At 41.7% G+C, this 16,623-nt stretch overlaps 2 protein-coding genes across 3 annotated transcripts in view; both read right to left on the reverse strand.

The window, feature by feature from the left end:
• LOC103127427 (zinc finger protein 709-like) overlaps positions 1–16,623 on the reverse strand; it is a 426,106-nt gene that overhangs the window by 171,685 nt on the left and 237,798 nt on the right. The gene's annotated exons all lie outside the window — the stretch shown is intronic.
• Positions 1–16,623, reverse strand: part of LOC132535538 (zinc finger protein 850-like) — a 340,468-nt gene that overhangs the window by 86,032 nt on the left and 237,813 nt on the right. The gene's annotated exons all lie outside the window — the stretch shown is intronic.

Genomic DNA, 16,623 nt, shown 5'->3' on the forward strand with positions numbered 1-16,623 from the left:
ATGCACACATTTATACCCAAACTGTATATACCACTGAATTGCCTTGTCCATCCCAAAATATTTTCCATTTAGGAACACAAACCTAATTATCTAGCTTGGACAATAAAATCATCTTCCCTTATTTTTCATTCATAAATGTAATCATAGCATAAGATGGCCTGCAGCCTCCCAGAAGGGCTGTTAAATGTCAGTCAGTATATTGGTTGGTCTGAATTAGAGGCTTCATTGTGTGGTGGTAGGAACATTTTTCTAAACTTAAAAGCATCAAGTTTCTTGGTCAAATGTGTCAGTTACCCGTGATATCACAGGCTGACAGGAAGAGTTACTCCCATTCTGAAGAGGCACCACATATCTATCCATGCCTCACCTAGGCATGCCAGTCTTTGGCAATGCAGAAATAAGCTCCATCCCTTAAAAGTTTAGAACAATGGCTTCTTCCTGGTAGTTACAAAGTGGAGAGACCATTCTACAAATCTTACCTGTTGTTCACCTAGAGGCCAAGGTCAGTGTGTGCAGGGACAGTGTATCCACAGCAGCATTATCCTTGGGCCTGCAGTCAGCAGGGCTGGGACCTCCAGAGATGCTCTGCAACTGTGCTTGTTAACCTCTGGGAGGGAGGTCAGTTCTTATTCTTTCCAAGGGGCTTGAACTACATTTTGGGAAGGCAGGAGTGTGCCTTGTAGTTTGCCTCTAATAAAGGCCCCTCCTAAAGAATGGCTCATGAGAAGATGTGTGTGGCTAGGTGGAGACAGTGGGGCCACCTCTGCAGTCATCCCAATCCCCACTTAACTCACATATGGGAGCTTGTTTACATTGTAATTATAGTCATTATTGAGTATCTAGATGTTTAGAGGCTAGAAATGATGACCTTCTGACACTTGAGCAGCACCAAGGACATCACCCTGATCTTTCTGGTCAGCAGAATCATGTAGTTCTCTGCCTGTGGAGGTGTCATGACCTTACACTCTACTCCACACAAGAGGCTTGGTCTCTTTAAGAATCGGTTTACCCAGACCTGAGTCCTAGGACAGGAAAGGTCCTCATGACTTCTGCTGGTTCAGAAGTAGATAGATTTTACCACATCATCATACTGATAATCACCTCATCTTAGTTACCCTCTGGAGAAACCAGGACATCAGTTAATGCAGGGCAAACTCTGGCTGGCCTGTCATGACCACCCCATGCTCACCAGTCTGTTGACCACCAGAAAGGTGTCATAGGAGAGGATGAGAACAGGCTGTGGTGGCAGTAAGCAGAGTGATCACTCTGGACACTACAGTAGGGGATAGTGTATTAATTGGGTTACACAAAGTATTCTTATACTCAAACAAGCAGGCAGAAAAAAGGAAGTATGGTTGGACCAATCATTGTATAGGTCAGTATCATGAAGTGGGAACAAGCTGGGGACAGGGAAGTTGCAGTCTTATCAGTAATGGACTGGGCAAAGGCTGATGCCTTCTCAATGGTTACACTATTTGTCTGCAGGAAATGGAAACTTGAGTGTTATCTGCAAGAGTTTCAGTAAACAGCTCTTGCCCTTGAGCCAGGTGCAAAATACTGGCAACCAGGCCAGCTGGGGAGAAGGTGGAGGGGCAGGGAGGCTTTTTGGCTCCTAGTCTCTGAGAGATAATTGTGTCAGCCCTGCTCAACCTGCCTTATCCCCACAACCTAAGTCATGACTTAAAAAGTAGACTTACTCATAACACCTCTTGCTTGCACTGATGAAACACTGGACACTCACCAAGCTGAGGAGGACTGCATATGTCCCACTTATAATGCAGCTATACTATTCCAAATAGAGTACCCAATAGGCAGGGCTATGAGGGAACAGGTCCCACCCTGGGTCATCTTCTGAGGATGCTCTTTCTTCCCAGCTGCAGCACAAAGGAAAGGAGGTGTCAACATGCCTTTGTCTTTCACATTGTGGAGTCTGAACACCAAGATGCCATTAGATGTTGGTATGCTTCTAAATCCTGCTTATAAGACTTTCTGTTTTGATCATCACATTAGGTTCACTTGTATTACTTATGATGTATTCTGTTTACATAGCCACTGTTAACTGAACACCCCCCTGCCTCGGAGACATCGGTTTAATCCTCACTGGTTCATTCTTTTTCCTTCTCCCCAACCCCTATCCTACATATTTCCTTTTTTCCTGACTCTTCCACCTCAATAGAGATGCATGACAGAATTGTGCTGTGATTAAAAGAGATTAGTTGTTGAACCGCATCCCCGCTCCTCAGTAAAGAGATACTGCTTCCCAGGGCAGCCATGAGTCCCTGGTCGTCTCTCTCTCCTGCCCACAAAGCCAATCTGACAATTAGATCTGGGGTTTGTGAGCCCTTCCTGGGTCACTGGGACATTTGTTTTCTGGGTCTCTATCTGGCAAAGAGAAATAGTCTCTGCCTCTCCAAAAGCATGAGGAATCTGGGGAGTGGATTTCTATTCAAAACATTTTTATGAGTGTGAACCTTCTTTATGTTTTTCTTTCATATGCAGTGCTTGTAAGTGAACCCTGGGCCTCTGATCATTCACAACACTACTGCTGATCTGCCTTTCAAATTAAACTTTCTGTTGATTTCTTGAGGCTTTTATCCTAGATAAACTGGTAACCCTTCACGACAGCTGCGATTATTTATTGCATATGACAAGTCAGTCTTTCAAGTCAAAATTAGAATTTTAGAAAACACTGATCTGCCAAAACTTTGATGGTGAGAACTTCTTATATTTCCACTGAGATGACAGTCATATTGACAGACACTATTGACTGTCAGGCCAATTGCACAATGAAAAACATCAATGATAAAATTGTGTGTCCAGGAGCCAGGTAGTGGCACACCTGGTTTAGCACATGCATTACAGTGTGAAAGGACTGTGGTTTAGCCCCTGATCACCACCTGGAGGAAGAAAGTTTCATGAGTAGTGAAGCAAGGTTTCAGGTCTCTCCATCTTCTCTATCCCCTCTCCTCTCAATTTCTCTGTTTCTATCCAATAAATAAATAATGTGTCCACACCATAAGGATTAGCTAAAATGTAACAAGCACAAGGCTTGAAGAGGTGCTCACAGTGTGACTTTGTGAGTCACAAATTCACGTAAATGGAAATTGCATTAACTTTGTCCTATATTTGCATCTTGACCATTGTTTGCTATATTTCCCCATACTACCGAACACTCAGTTATCTGAAAAGAATATAAATCACCCTGTCCTTTCCAGTTCTGTAGTAGTGGGAGATGATTTTCTTTCCCTACTTCAGTATACACCTTATGTCAGATTGAATGTGAGCAGAGGATCCATCTGTATTATATGATCTATAAATATGGAAAAGTTTCCCATAGTCACTAGGAGTGTCATATGAATATTTAGTCATTTTTTCCTAGAAATATTGGCACTTGCATTATTAAATGGTGGTTGCAATACTGTGAAAATAATGAAACTATTTTCCATTATTACAAGTTTAATTGAGTAAGAAAACACTAGAGGAAATAACATGCTTCTTTTTTTCAGAAATTACCATGTCCTAGCTGAACTAAAATATTTGGTTACAAGGAAGCAGGTCTGCAGGTGTCTGTCTTTCTCTCCCATTCTCTGTCCCCCTATCCCTCTCAATTTATCTCTGTCCTGTCAAATAAAAATGGAACAAAAGGTCTCTAGGAGCAGTGGATTCATTTGCAGGCACAAGCCTAGGCAATAACCCTGGAGGCAAAAGAGAGGAAGAAATAAAGAGAGAAAGAAAGAAAACATCCAGTGGAGAGGATGGAATTCACAACTCTGAGTGTGGGAACTGTATGGAATTGTACCCATGTTAACAAGATTTTACAATCTTGTTAATTATTATTACATCACTAATTACTATTTTTTCTAAAGAAAATATTTGGTTCAATCATCCAATAGTTCTTGACCCTGGCACTGATACTGATGAGAACTGCAGAATCAGTGAACTTTGGTACAAACAGGACAGGACACACACTGCCATCATTCAGTGCCAAGGCTTTGGAGAAAGCCCCCAGAGTTAAATGGATGAGAGGCATCACCTGTGAATTAACAGAGTGCAGGCATGAGACTCCAAGCTATTGTCAGTAATGGCTCCAAGTGACTTTAGGTGAGCCCAGGAAGAAAAGAGGCTTCTGGGTAGTTCACCAGGGTGGAAACATAGGGTTGGTCAGTAGAGAGGTGTCAGGGTATGTTCTGTGGAGTGTCTAGTGGGGTCCTACAGTCAGCAGTCCCAGCTAAAGGAGATTTGTGGGAGTTTGTAGGGTGGAAACTCCTGAATACAAAGGAAGCATCCAATTGGTCTCTGGAGGGGCATTGTCCCTGACTGCTAAAAGAAAAGAAGAAAGAAATTCCAGTTCCTCTGCCTACAGTTGTGTGGGGCAGGGAGGGCCTGTCCTTGCCTCTCTATAGGATATTGTAAAAAGTCAACTGTCATTCCACAAGATCATCTCCCCTGAACTAAAGGCTGAACAGGAGAAGCAGAGGAGATGGTATGTTCTCAGGTAAATGTTTATTCTTGAGGGGGCTGTATTTGCTTTTCCTGCTGATAACCCCATGAATGCAGGACCTGAAAAATAAGGACCTTTCCTGTTTCCTTTGTCCCTGCAAAGAGCCTTTGATTTCTGCTCATTTCTTATTTCATCATAGGTAAAAAAAAAAAAAAAAGGCTATTCCTTCAGAATTATTCATGATATTCTTTCTTTTTTGCCTCCAGGGTTATCACTAGGACTCGGTGCCTGCATTATAAATCCACTGCTCGTGGAGGCCATTTTGCCCATCTTGTTGCACTTGTAGTTGTTATTTGTTGTTGGATAGGACAGAGAGAAACTGAGAGAGGAGGGGAAGACAGAGAGGGGGAGAGAAAGATACCTACAGACCAGTTTCACCACTTGTGAAGGGACCCTCTGTAAGTGGGGAACCAGGGGCTCGAACTTGGATCCTTACACCAGCTCTTGCACTATGCACACGTGCACACTTAACCTGCTGTGCTACTTTCCAGATCCCTATTTCTGACATTCTGGAAAGCTCTCTCCTCATCTTTGATTGCAGACAGTCTACATATCAGGACAATCCTCATTACATGTGACCTTCATCTATGAATAATGTCCCTTGTGACCACTTGTGGGGAAGAGGCAAAGAAAACAACTTGAGGCCGATATCCAATTTGAAAGTATTTATTGCCTGGCCAGGGACTGGCTCCCAGTGAGGATCTGTCTGAGAGCAGTGTCAGCCCTTGTTACACAGCTGGCTATAATAGCAAAAAGCACAGCTTTCACAAGCAAGCAGGGTACAGAAGCTAATACAGGCAGTTATTTTTGAGACTCTCCCCGTTGACCCTCCACACCATTTCCAAGAGATCCACACTCACTACAAATTCTTTCTTGTAAGTGCACTGTGCACTCTAGTAAGCCAAGTTTTTCCTGGAGCTGACTGGTACTGACAGGGTTACCAGGAGGCCAGGATGGAGCACTTCAGGTCAGTCCCTTACTCACTTAGTCCAGAAGTGAGCGGTTTTCTAGCACAACTAATAGGGTGAGGGTTGTGGGGACATATCTAGTTTAGAGTGAAATAGAATGAAGCTTTAGGTTTCTTACAACTATAAGCCAGCTCTGAACAAAGGATATAGAACACATAAATTAGGCTGCGGAAAGAGCCTAATTATTGTGTCGAAATAATTGTATCTTTGGAGTCAGATGGTAGCACAGCGGGTTAAGTGCATATGGTGTAAATGCAAGGAACAGTGGAAGGATCCCAGTGTGAGCACCCAGCTCCCCACCTGCAAGGGAGTCGCTTCACAGGTAGTGAAGCACGTCTATAGGTATCTATCCTCTTCTCTCCCCCTCTGTCTTTCCCTCCTCCATTCATTTCTCTCTGTGCTATACAACAAAAATGACATCAATAACAACAATAATAACTACAAGAAAAGTAAAAAAGGGCAGTAAAGTGGAAAATAGATAAAAGAAAAATTAATAATTGTATCTTAGATTCACAGATCCCAGTTTCATTCCTCAGCCCCAATGACCAGAGCTTAGCTTTGCTAAACTAAGACACCACACACACACACACACACACACACACACACACACACCATACACACACAAATGATTTGTATGTACTACAGGTTAGATGCTGAGCTTCACTGCACTGGAATGCTGTGTTTTTCATTTCTCTGTATTTTAAAACAAACAAACAAAATACAAATAAAAAGAAGAGAAAAAAGAAGCATGTATATATGAGAAATACCTTGGTGAGAAGAGAAGCTCAGAGAAAGCCCCAAAAAGAAGAATAATTACCAATAATAACTCTCAATAGATGGCTAAGGAAAGCTTTACAGGATAAACACACTTTTAGAGTTTAGTGGTAACTGAGTGATATAAGGCTTATAATTTGTATAGGATCGACTTTCATTACTACATTTCAATGAAGATCTGTTCGATTTACGCTAACATTCCCCAACAGGGAGGGTAAGCTCCTCTGACACAGGCACCTGGTCTTACTTTGAACATTTACAGCTGATGGAGCTTTGCTTACCTGACACAACTCTCTGGTGATCATTCCAGTAAAGCTAATACTTCTCTGGATGTTGATAAGAATTTGGGCATATTCACTGAGGCATCTATGGAAAGTCTTACATTTTATCTTAGTACCCCTTTTTTTCTTTTTTTTTCTTTTTTCTCTCTGTTTCTTTTCTTATGAGAATAGCAAAATATTTTCACTTTTTATACTCCCAGACCTGGATATTTATGGAACTTTGGATTCACTAAGCCTTAATTCTATGTCTCCATTAGATTCTATACACATCCCACAGTGAACATTTTTTCTTTTTCAGTTTTTTCAGTGATTTAGAAACTTACAAATTAACAGAGGTACAAGTCCATACCATTTCTACCACCAGAGTTCTGTGTCCCTGTCCCCTGCATTGAAAAATGCAGTGGCTCTTCCAAGGTCACACATGGATTGACTAATATATATCTACATGTAATGCATAAGTATGTATACATTAATTATTTTATTTGTTATTGGATAAAGATAATTTGAGTAGGAAGGAGAAGACAGAGAGTAAGAGTGGCCTATAGCCCTGATCTCCACTTATGTAGCTTTCCCTCTGCAGATAAGGGTCAGAGGCTTGAACCTGGATCCTTGAACACTGTAAGAGATTGATGAGGTGTACACCTGAGTGGCCATAGCTATCTGTCTTTCTATACTTTTACTCATTTTTCCTTTTCTTTTTTATTTTCTTTTAATGATTTTTATTTATTGGATATACACAGCCAGAGATCCTGCTTCACCACTTGCAAACCTTTCCCTTGCAGGTGGGTACTGGACTTGAACCCAGGTCCTTACACTTTGTAATATGTGCACTCAACCAGGTGCACCACCACCCAGCCCCTGCCCATTTTGTCTTTTTTTTTAGTTGTTTTAATTATCTTCATTTATTGGATAGAGACAGGCAGAAATTGAGAGGGAAGGGGATGATAGAGAGGTAGAGAGACAGAGACACACCTGCCGTATTGGGTCACGACTTGTGAAGTTTCCCCCTGTAGGTGAAGGACCTGTGTCCTTTCACACTGTAGTGTGTGTGCTTAACCAGGTTTGCCACAACATGTGCCCCCATTTTTTCTTTTATCCTACCTTCTCTTCTTTTTTGAGTCATACCTACAACAATTGCTACTTCAAAATGTTTTTTCTTTATTCTTCTTCTCTGTCAGGGTCCTGATGGATTTGGGTTACTGGGCCCTCAAGTGTGCATCCCCTAACCTTTCTCCCCTCTGGGGGTGAGGACCAAATTTTTCTGGGCAGTCCCGGGGATGGGGGAAGGGGGTCTCTTAGGCCAAAGCCACAAAGTTAAGGAAATCTAGGAGGCAGCCTGGGCTCCAAGCCCTCCCCCCCACGTATAGACTCAAGGGGGCCTGGCCAGGGGCGGGAGTGGGCAGGAGGCCTCAGGCTCCAAGCCCTTCCCCCAGGTATAGACTCAGGGGGTCTGAAAATGTTTTTTAAAAAAATAGGGACCAGGTTATGGCACACTTGGTTGAGTACACATGTTACAAAGTGCAAGGACCCAGGTTCAAGCCCACGGTCCCTACCTGCAGGGGGAAAGCTTCACAAGTGGTGAAGCAGACCTGCAAGTGTCTCTCTGTCTTTCCCCTTCTTTATCATACCCTTCCCTCTTAATTTATGGCTGTATCTATCCAATAAATAAATAAAGATAAGAAAAAAAATTAAAATATTTGGGAGCTCCACATTGAAAAGCTTAATGAAAAAAATAAATATTTGGGATACTAGACAAAGACGTTTACAAGCATGAAAATACATCATACATTTTGACAAACTGTTTATTTAGTTGTGAGAAGAGGCACATGGAATAGAATAGAAAATGCCCAAACATCCAAATCTATGTCAGATATTAGAATTTGATACTGCTCGATTTTCATATTAATAAAAGGTGAATTGTTCATAAATCATGGAGAAATACCTGCTATCTCACAAAAACTACCTAGATTTTTGCATCTAATGCACATTGCAGATGGAACAGGAGTAAAAACTTTAAATGTACAAAATAAAAAAAAATATTAGAAGAGAGAGAGAGAGGCTGGGAGTATGTATTGACCTACCAATGCCCATGTTCAGCAGGGAAGCAATTACAGGAAGCTAGACCTTCCACCTTCTGCACCCCATAATGACCTTGCGACCATACTCCCAGAGAGATAAAGAATAGGACAGCTATCAAGGGAGAGGATTATATATGGAGTTCTGGGAGTGGGAACTTTGTGGAATTGTACCCCTCTTATCCTATGATCTTGTCAATATTTCCATTTTTCATAAAGTAAATAGAAATTTTAAAAAGAAGAGTATCAGAAGGAGACATCTTTTTCTTTGTTATGCTTCCTACACCTTTCCTAAAAACTATTTAAAATACAAAGATCCTGAAGGTTTATTTAGCATTAAAGTTTATTAGTTTTTATTTCTTGTATTTTTTTTTTTTTTTTTGCCTCCCGGGTCATTGCTGTGGCTCGGTGCCTGCACTATGAATCCACTGCTCCTGGAGGCTATTTTTTCCCTTTTTATTGTCCTTGTTGTTTATCATTGTTGTTGTTATTATTGTTGTTATTGCTATTGTTGGATAGGACAGAGAGAAATTGAGAGAAGACAGGAAGACAGAGGGGAAAGAAAGACCCCTGCAGACCTGCTTTACCACCTGTGAAGTGATCCCCCCCCGTAGGTGGGGACCTGGGGGCTCAAACCAGGATCCTTACACTGGCTCTTGGCTTTGCACCATGTGCATTTAACCCAAAGGGCTACTGCCTGGTCCCCTTATGATTTTTTCATTAAAATGAATTGTATTGGACGATGATACAAATAAAACATGGCTTGCATGCAAAAACACACATACTTTGATTAATAACAGAACTTCATTTTATAGTGAATCCTTTTAAGTCAGTAAGAACCAATTATATTTTGAAATTGGGCAAAGTTCTTTTATTTTTATGTATGTTTTATTTTATTGATTTAATAATTATTGACAAGATTGCGAAAGATAAGAGGGGTACAATTCCTCATAATTTTCACCACCAGAGTTCCATATCCCATTCTCTCCATCAGAAGAGATCCATTCTTCTTCTTTGCTTTGGTTCACTTTTATTAATATAATAAATCTTGAAAAAATAAAGGAAAAGGAAAGAAGCAATATACTTCAGGGGCCGGGTGGTGGTGCACCTGGTTGAGTGCACATGTTACAGTGTACAAGGACCCAGGTATGAGTCCCCAAAGCCCACCTGCAGGGGGAAAGCTTCACAAGCAGTGAAGCAGTGTCGCAGGTATCTCTCTGTGTGTATCTCTATCTCCCTTTACCCTCTCAATTTCTGGCTGTCTCTATCTGATAAATAACGATAATAAAAAAAATTTAAAGGGGACAGGTGGTTGTGCACCTAGTTGAGAGCACAGGTTACAGGGTGCAAGCACCTGGGTTTGAGCCTCCGGCTCCCACCTACAGTTGGGAAGCTTCACAAGTGGTGAAGCAGGGCTGCAGGTGCCTCTCGGTCTCTCTCCCTCTCTATCACCCCTTCCCTCTCAATTTCTGGCCAAATAAGTAAATAAAGATGATTTAAAAAAAAAAATTAAAAAAAGAAGCAATATACTCCAAATCAATCATAGATCAATTCTACTATTGTTCCAGGCAAACAATTCCAGGGGAATGAAAAAATAAAGTCCTAGGGTGAGGGAGATAGCATAATAACTATGCCAAAAGACTCCCATGCCTGGGACTCAGAAGTTCCAGGTTCTATTCCCCTGCACCACCATAAACTAGAGCTGAGATACGATTTGGGACAAACAGCAACAACAACAACAAAAAAACTCTTCAACAAAAAAGTAAAGTCCAAATGGTGTTGTCATGGACCTTTCTTATTTTTTTTTTTTCAAATTTAAAAGATTTTTATTGTTTCCATTTAGTAATCTTTTCAACAAGATATCATCACAAGGGCTCAGGTTCAAGCTTATGGCCATCAGATGGGAGCACAGTTGCATTTGGTGAGTCTTAGGGGAGTCCTCTCCTCCGTTCAGCAGTCTTTTTGTTGGTAAAACAGACTGGAGGTGGCCCCTCAACTGGCAAACTGCCGGACTGTTACCATCCACTCGGGAGTAGATATGGGCTTTAGCCCCAGGAATCTCTCCTTAGGCTCCGCTCTGTCCACAAGCCACACATTTTTTCACTCACAGGTGACTTGGGGGGTTCCCAGAGTAGTCCCAGTCTTGTCTTGTTGCAGTCTCGGGTGATCTTTGATATTCCTTGTTCTTTAGAGGAGTTTCTCAACTGGGTTGAGCTGGAGGTCTGCTCTCTTGGAAGTTTTCCTACTCTTTATCCTTCCGGGAGCATGGACCCAGGATCAGTATGGGGTGCAGAAGGTAAAAGGTTATCTTCTGTAATTGGTTCTCTGCTGAACAGGGGAATTAGAGGTGAGTCCATTCCCCGAGCCTGTTTCTATCTTACCCTAGTGGTGCAGGGCTCCGGAGAGGTGGGGTTCCAGGATACATCAGTAAGGTCATCTTCCCAGAAAAGTCTGTTCTTTTTTCATTTATCTTCCAAGTGCTTTTGTTTATGTTACAAATGGAGAAAATAACTTGTGTTCATTGAGTTCTAAATAGGAAAACAAATTTTAAGTTAAAATGTGTGGGGGCTGGGGAGATAGCATCATGATTCCACAAGAGACACTCATACCTGAAATTCTATAATTCCAGTGAATTAGAGACACCTGCAGACCTGCTTCAACTCTTGTGAAGTGACTCCACTACAGGTGGAGAGCTCAGGTTCTTAAAGTGGGATCCTTAAGCTGGTCCTTGCTTTGCGCCACGTGCACTTAACTACTGAGCTACCATCCAACTCCCCCTTTCTTTGTCTTTAATCATGTTGGCGAGGTCTTAGCCAACCAGGATTCTGTGTTGTGGGTCAGCTCTTATTCCAGTGATTTTTTTTCTGCTCTGGAAGGGTGGGGACTCAGGATAAAGGAGGCATCACACAGCTGAACCCTAAACAAGTCTAGAGAATTCAGATCCTTCTACAGAGGACTAAATATAGTGGCATGAAGTCACTTCTTTTATGTATTCCCCTTTGTTGCCTTTGTTGTAGTTATTATTGTTACTGATGTCACTGTTGTTGGAGAGGACAGATAGAAAGAGAGAGGGGAAGACAGAGAGAGGGATAGAAAGGCATCTGCAAACCTGCTTCAGTGCTTGTGAAGTGACTCACCTGCAAGTGGGGAGCCGGGAGCTCAAATCAGGATCCTTATGCTGGTCCTTGTGCTTGGCTCCATATATGCCCCCTGGCAGTGATTAATCCTGGACTCAGGACAACTGCTCTGTACCTGGCCTCTGCCTTTCCCAGCAGGGCACTTTCCTCAGTGAAACCCCTCCCACCACAGCCCTTGATCCTTCAGTGAGTGGAGCTCAATCTCTGGCGGTCCAAACATTTCAGGAGTGAGGGTCCCGTATCATCATATCAGGTGTGGTGTGCAAATGCTTGATTCCAGCAACAATGTCCTGTGAGGATTCTTCCTTCCTGGTTGAGAGCATGGTACCCTGCTGTGCCCTCAGCCCCCTGCTTTCAGTGTCTGTGCTCACCCAGCTCCAGAACCAGCCCTGCCTCCAGGAACAAAGCAGCCACACAAATCAGTTCAGCAATTTTGGTAGCCCAGCCCAGAAAGGCTGATTGATGGTGGCAAATGATCAAGTTGATGTTTGTTTTTACTTTTAAAATTTAAGATGACATAACAGTTATGCAACTGACTTTCTTGCCTGAGGTTCCATTGTCTCAGGTTCCATTACCACCATAAGTTAGAGATGAGTGCTGCTCTGGTCTTCATTTCTGTGTGTTTCTCTCTGTATCTTGTAATACATCCTACTTCCTACCAAGCCAGGTTAGAATCAGTGTAAGAGTAAGAACATCGGGACCAGGCAGTGGTGCACCTGGTTGAGCACACGTGTTACAGTGCCCAAGGACCCGGGTTTGAGCCCCTGGTCCCCACCTGCAGAGGGAAAGCTTTGCAAGTGGTGAAGCAGGACTGCAGGTGTCTCTCTTTCTCTCTCCCTCTCTATCTCCCCTACCATCTCGATTTCTGGGTATCTCTACCTAATCAATAAAGGGTTAGAAATAATTAGGGTTGGAATCAGGTGGTAGCTCAGCGGGTTAATTCCACACGGTGCGAAGTGCAAGGACTGGCAAGGATCCCAGTTCTAAACCCCTTGCTCCTCACCTGCAGGGGATTTGCTTCACAGGGGTGAAGCAGGTTTGCAGGTGTCTTTCTTTCTCAAACCCCCTTTTCTGTCTTTCCCTCCTCTCAGGAACAAGAATATTATTCCTGAACAAATTGTGGTGATTTATGCCCAAACCTAGAATAGAATATTAGTAAGGAGTGTGAACTTAGAATAATACTAAAGTGTGTTTTTGAAATAATATGGAGATATAAGAAGTGTGTACTTGAAATAATTTGTACTTCAAACAATAATATGTACTTGAAACAATATTATGTACTTGAAATAATAAGAAGTGTGTATTTAGGACATAAATAAGAAGTGTGAGAATATTAAGTGTGAAAGTATTCTTTTGAGTGTGAAATGTTTTAATAGGTTTTTTTTGTTTTAATAGGTTAAGAATATTAGGATGAGTTGTTTAAGTTTAGAGTGTGATTAAAGTTGAGTGAATCTTCAAGTGTGAGAATGTTATTTTGAATTTGAAATATGGAAATGCTTATTTTAGTGATGAGCATTGTTAAAATTAAAGTGTTAAAATACCTTTGAGTTTTAAGTCTTATGCAGGGAAAGCTCAATGCGGCCCCAGAGTTCTCTGAAATGCCCTATACACCAGCACAAGATAAAGTCTTGTGCAGGGCAAGCCCCACATCTCTATAGCCTGATAAAGTTAGACCTACATGTCAGGAAGACCTCCAACTCTCATTGGCTGGAAATTACCTAACCCACACCCCAGCCTAGCTCAGGGATAAAACCCCCAGACCTTTGGACATGGAAGGCAACTTTTGAACTGCATGCTAGCATGTAAGTTCAGAAGCCCCCATCCAGCATATCCCGTGGCAATCAACAGACCGATGGCCACCGAGGTATCTGCAAATTCCCGGACCAGACCCGGACCAGATCAGGATCAGACCCAAGACCCAACAGGACCAGAACTTTCAACCTGAGGACATCATTTGTCATGACCTTATCTGCACTCCTACCTGTTTTAGGCCGAGGAGGTATTTGGGGATGCAAAGTTGTAATTATAATAATTTGATGTTAGAAATATGGTGACTTTTGAACAGCATTTCAATAAATTAGAATGTGTTGTTAGAGTGTAATGTGGTGTTAGCGCGCCACCTACTGTCAATACATTAGTACTGCAGTACTTGTAAAAAATAATGATAGCCTTGATTTTCATTGGCAGAATTCTTTAGCATACTTAATCAATCATTATAAGGGTCATATTTTTGGTCAAATGCTCACAACACCTCCTCTCTCCATTTCTCACTGTCCTATCCAACAATGACTTCAAGAACAACAACAACAACAAAATAACTACTTCTAAATCATTAAACATTAAAAAAAAAAACTACTTGGGCAGGGGTAGATAGCATAATGGTTATGAAAAGAGACTTTCATGCCTGAGGCTCCAAAGTCCCAGGTTCAATTCCCTGCACCACCATAAACCATATCTGAGCAGTGCTCTGGTAAAAAAAAAAAAGAAAGATAAAAAATGTACTTATGAGGCTGGGGAGATAGCATAATGGTTCTGCAAAAGACTCATGCCTGAGGCTTTGATGTCTCCGGTTCAGTCCTAGCACTGTCATAATCCAGTGCTCTAGTCTTTCTGTATCTTTCTCTCTCCCTCTCATTAAAATAAATAAAAGTTTTAAAATGACTACATAAAATATGTTATGAGAAAAACTTCAATTTTTTTTTTTTGTGAATGACACAGAAAAGGATATGAACAGACAGTCTTGTTCTTGGCATAAGTGACAACGTTATAATGATATTTCTTCCAATAAATATGATACAATCAAAAATTTAAAAAAACTACAACAGCAATAAGAAATAACAAAGGCAACAAAAAGGGAAAATAAATAAAAATAAAATAATAATTGGGGAATCAGAATTCATTAGAACAGTCACTAAAGAAAAAAAATAGGAGGGTGGGGTTAGATAGTGTACTTGATATGCAAAGAAACTCTCATGTGTGAGGCTCCAAAACCCTAAATTCAATCCATAAACCAGAGATGAGCAGTGCTCTGGTGGGGAAAAAAAAAGTCAAAGGAAAGAAAAGGAAAATTTCTTTGGAGGCTTAGTGGCAGTGCAGCGAGCTAAGTGAACATGGCATGAAATGCAAGGACTGGAGTAAGGATCTGAGTTCTAACCCAAAGCTTCCCACCTGCGGGGGGGGGGGGGGGTCACATCATCAGCAGTAAAGCAGGTATGCAGGTGGTGATATTTACACCTCTCTGTCTTCCCTTCTTTTGATTTCTCTTTGTCCTATCTAACAACAGCAATAGCAACATCAAGGGCAACAAATAGGAAAAAAAAATGGCCTCCAGGTGCAGTGAGTTTATAAGGCAGGCACTGAGCCCCAGAGATAATCCTGGAGGAATATGTAAGTAAGTAAATAAATAAAATGTTTCCTTGAGCTGTACAATTTTAATTATTATTTTGTTATAAATGTTGCTATAGTAAAAATAAAAAAATGTTGCTATAGCAGTGGCCATATTTCCGTTTTTTTTAAAAAAATCTATTTCATTTAATAAGATAGAAATTGTGAGGAGAGGAGGTGATAGAGAAGGAGAGAAAAAGATACACCTGTGCAGTCCTGCTTCACCACTCTGTAAAGCTGTTGCCTATACAAGTAGGGCATGGGGCTTGAACCTAGGTTCCTGTGCATGCTAATGTGTGTACTCAACTGGGTGCATCACTGCCTGGCCCCCCTTATTCAACATTTATTGAAACTATGGGCCTTATAAGGACAAAAGAATCAATGATAAACAGGACATTGGTGGAGGTTGCAAGGCACTGAGCAACAGTGCTCAACTCCCAGCCTAGTCACCCTGTCTGGTGTCTTCCAGTTTTTTCTGGTTCTACAAAACGGGATAAGATTCTGATTCCAGAGCCAATACCCCCACTCAAGGATAAAGCAAGACTCAACTCCAGCTCTGGTATGAGGAGAATCAGTTCAACCCCAGGGGAAGCCATGCTGGAAGTTGTGGGCAGACTCTACCTAAAAGGAGACAAGATAGGTGCTGGGGAAGCCTTTCTGCAACCTAAGGCCTGGGCTCCTATCAGGATGTGGAGGACTCAGCCAGAGACCTTGGCCTCAGGGCTGCTTCCAGGTATATTCCTGCATCTTTGAAGCAGCCCACCACCTGCCAGCCCTGGGGACCCACACTCACCACCCTGCACATGGCTCCTGGCTCTCAGCAGCATTCTTCTGCTGGTCAGAGTCATCTTTCCATGAGCAGCTCCTTAAGGAGAGAAACAGGAATTCTGGTGGCTCAGGGGTGCATTATCTGCTCTCTGAAAAGAGTAGTTTTTTTAAAATTTAATGATTTATACTCAAACTTACCTTGTTTTCCAGCAAGACTATTGCTTAATCATATAAAAATAGTACCATCAGTGGGCCAGGTGGCTCTGTGGATAAAGCATTGGGCTCTCAAGCATGAGGTCCTGCGTTCAATCCCTTGAAACATACGTTCCAGAGTGATGTCTGGTTCTTTATATCTCTCCTCTTTTCTCATTAAGAAATATTTTTTTAAATAGTACCACCAAACATATTGTGCTGCAAAAATCAAGACAGTATTGTTGGTCTGGGGCTATGCACCTACTAATTCTCCACTGCCAATTATTTCCAGTCAATATCACTAAGTACTATGACTAGGGATGGCTTGAGCATCAACATTATAATGAATTAAGATAATAGTGCTGTCTTAGAATTACATGATTTTTAGCTAGACCTATAATGGCCCTATAATACAGTTTGAGATCTGGGAGTGTGATGCCTCCGGTTCTGTTCTTTTTTTCTCAAGATTGTTTTGGCAATTCTAGGTCTTTTCTGGTTCCAGATAAACATTTGTAGCATTTGTTCTATTCTCCTAAAAAATGT

The sequence above is a fragment of the Erinaceus europaeus genome, chromosome 23 (assembly GCF_950295315.1).
Source record: "Erinaceus europaeus chromosome 23, mEriEur2.1, whole genome shotgun sequence".
Classification (NCBI taxonomy): Eukaryota; Metazoa; Chordata; class Mammalia; order Eulipotyphla; family Erinaceidae; genus Erinaceus; species Erinaceus europaeus.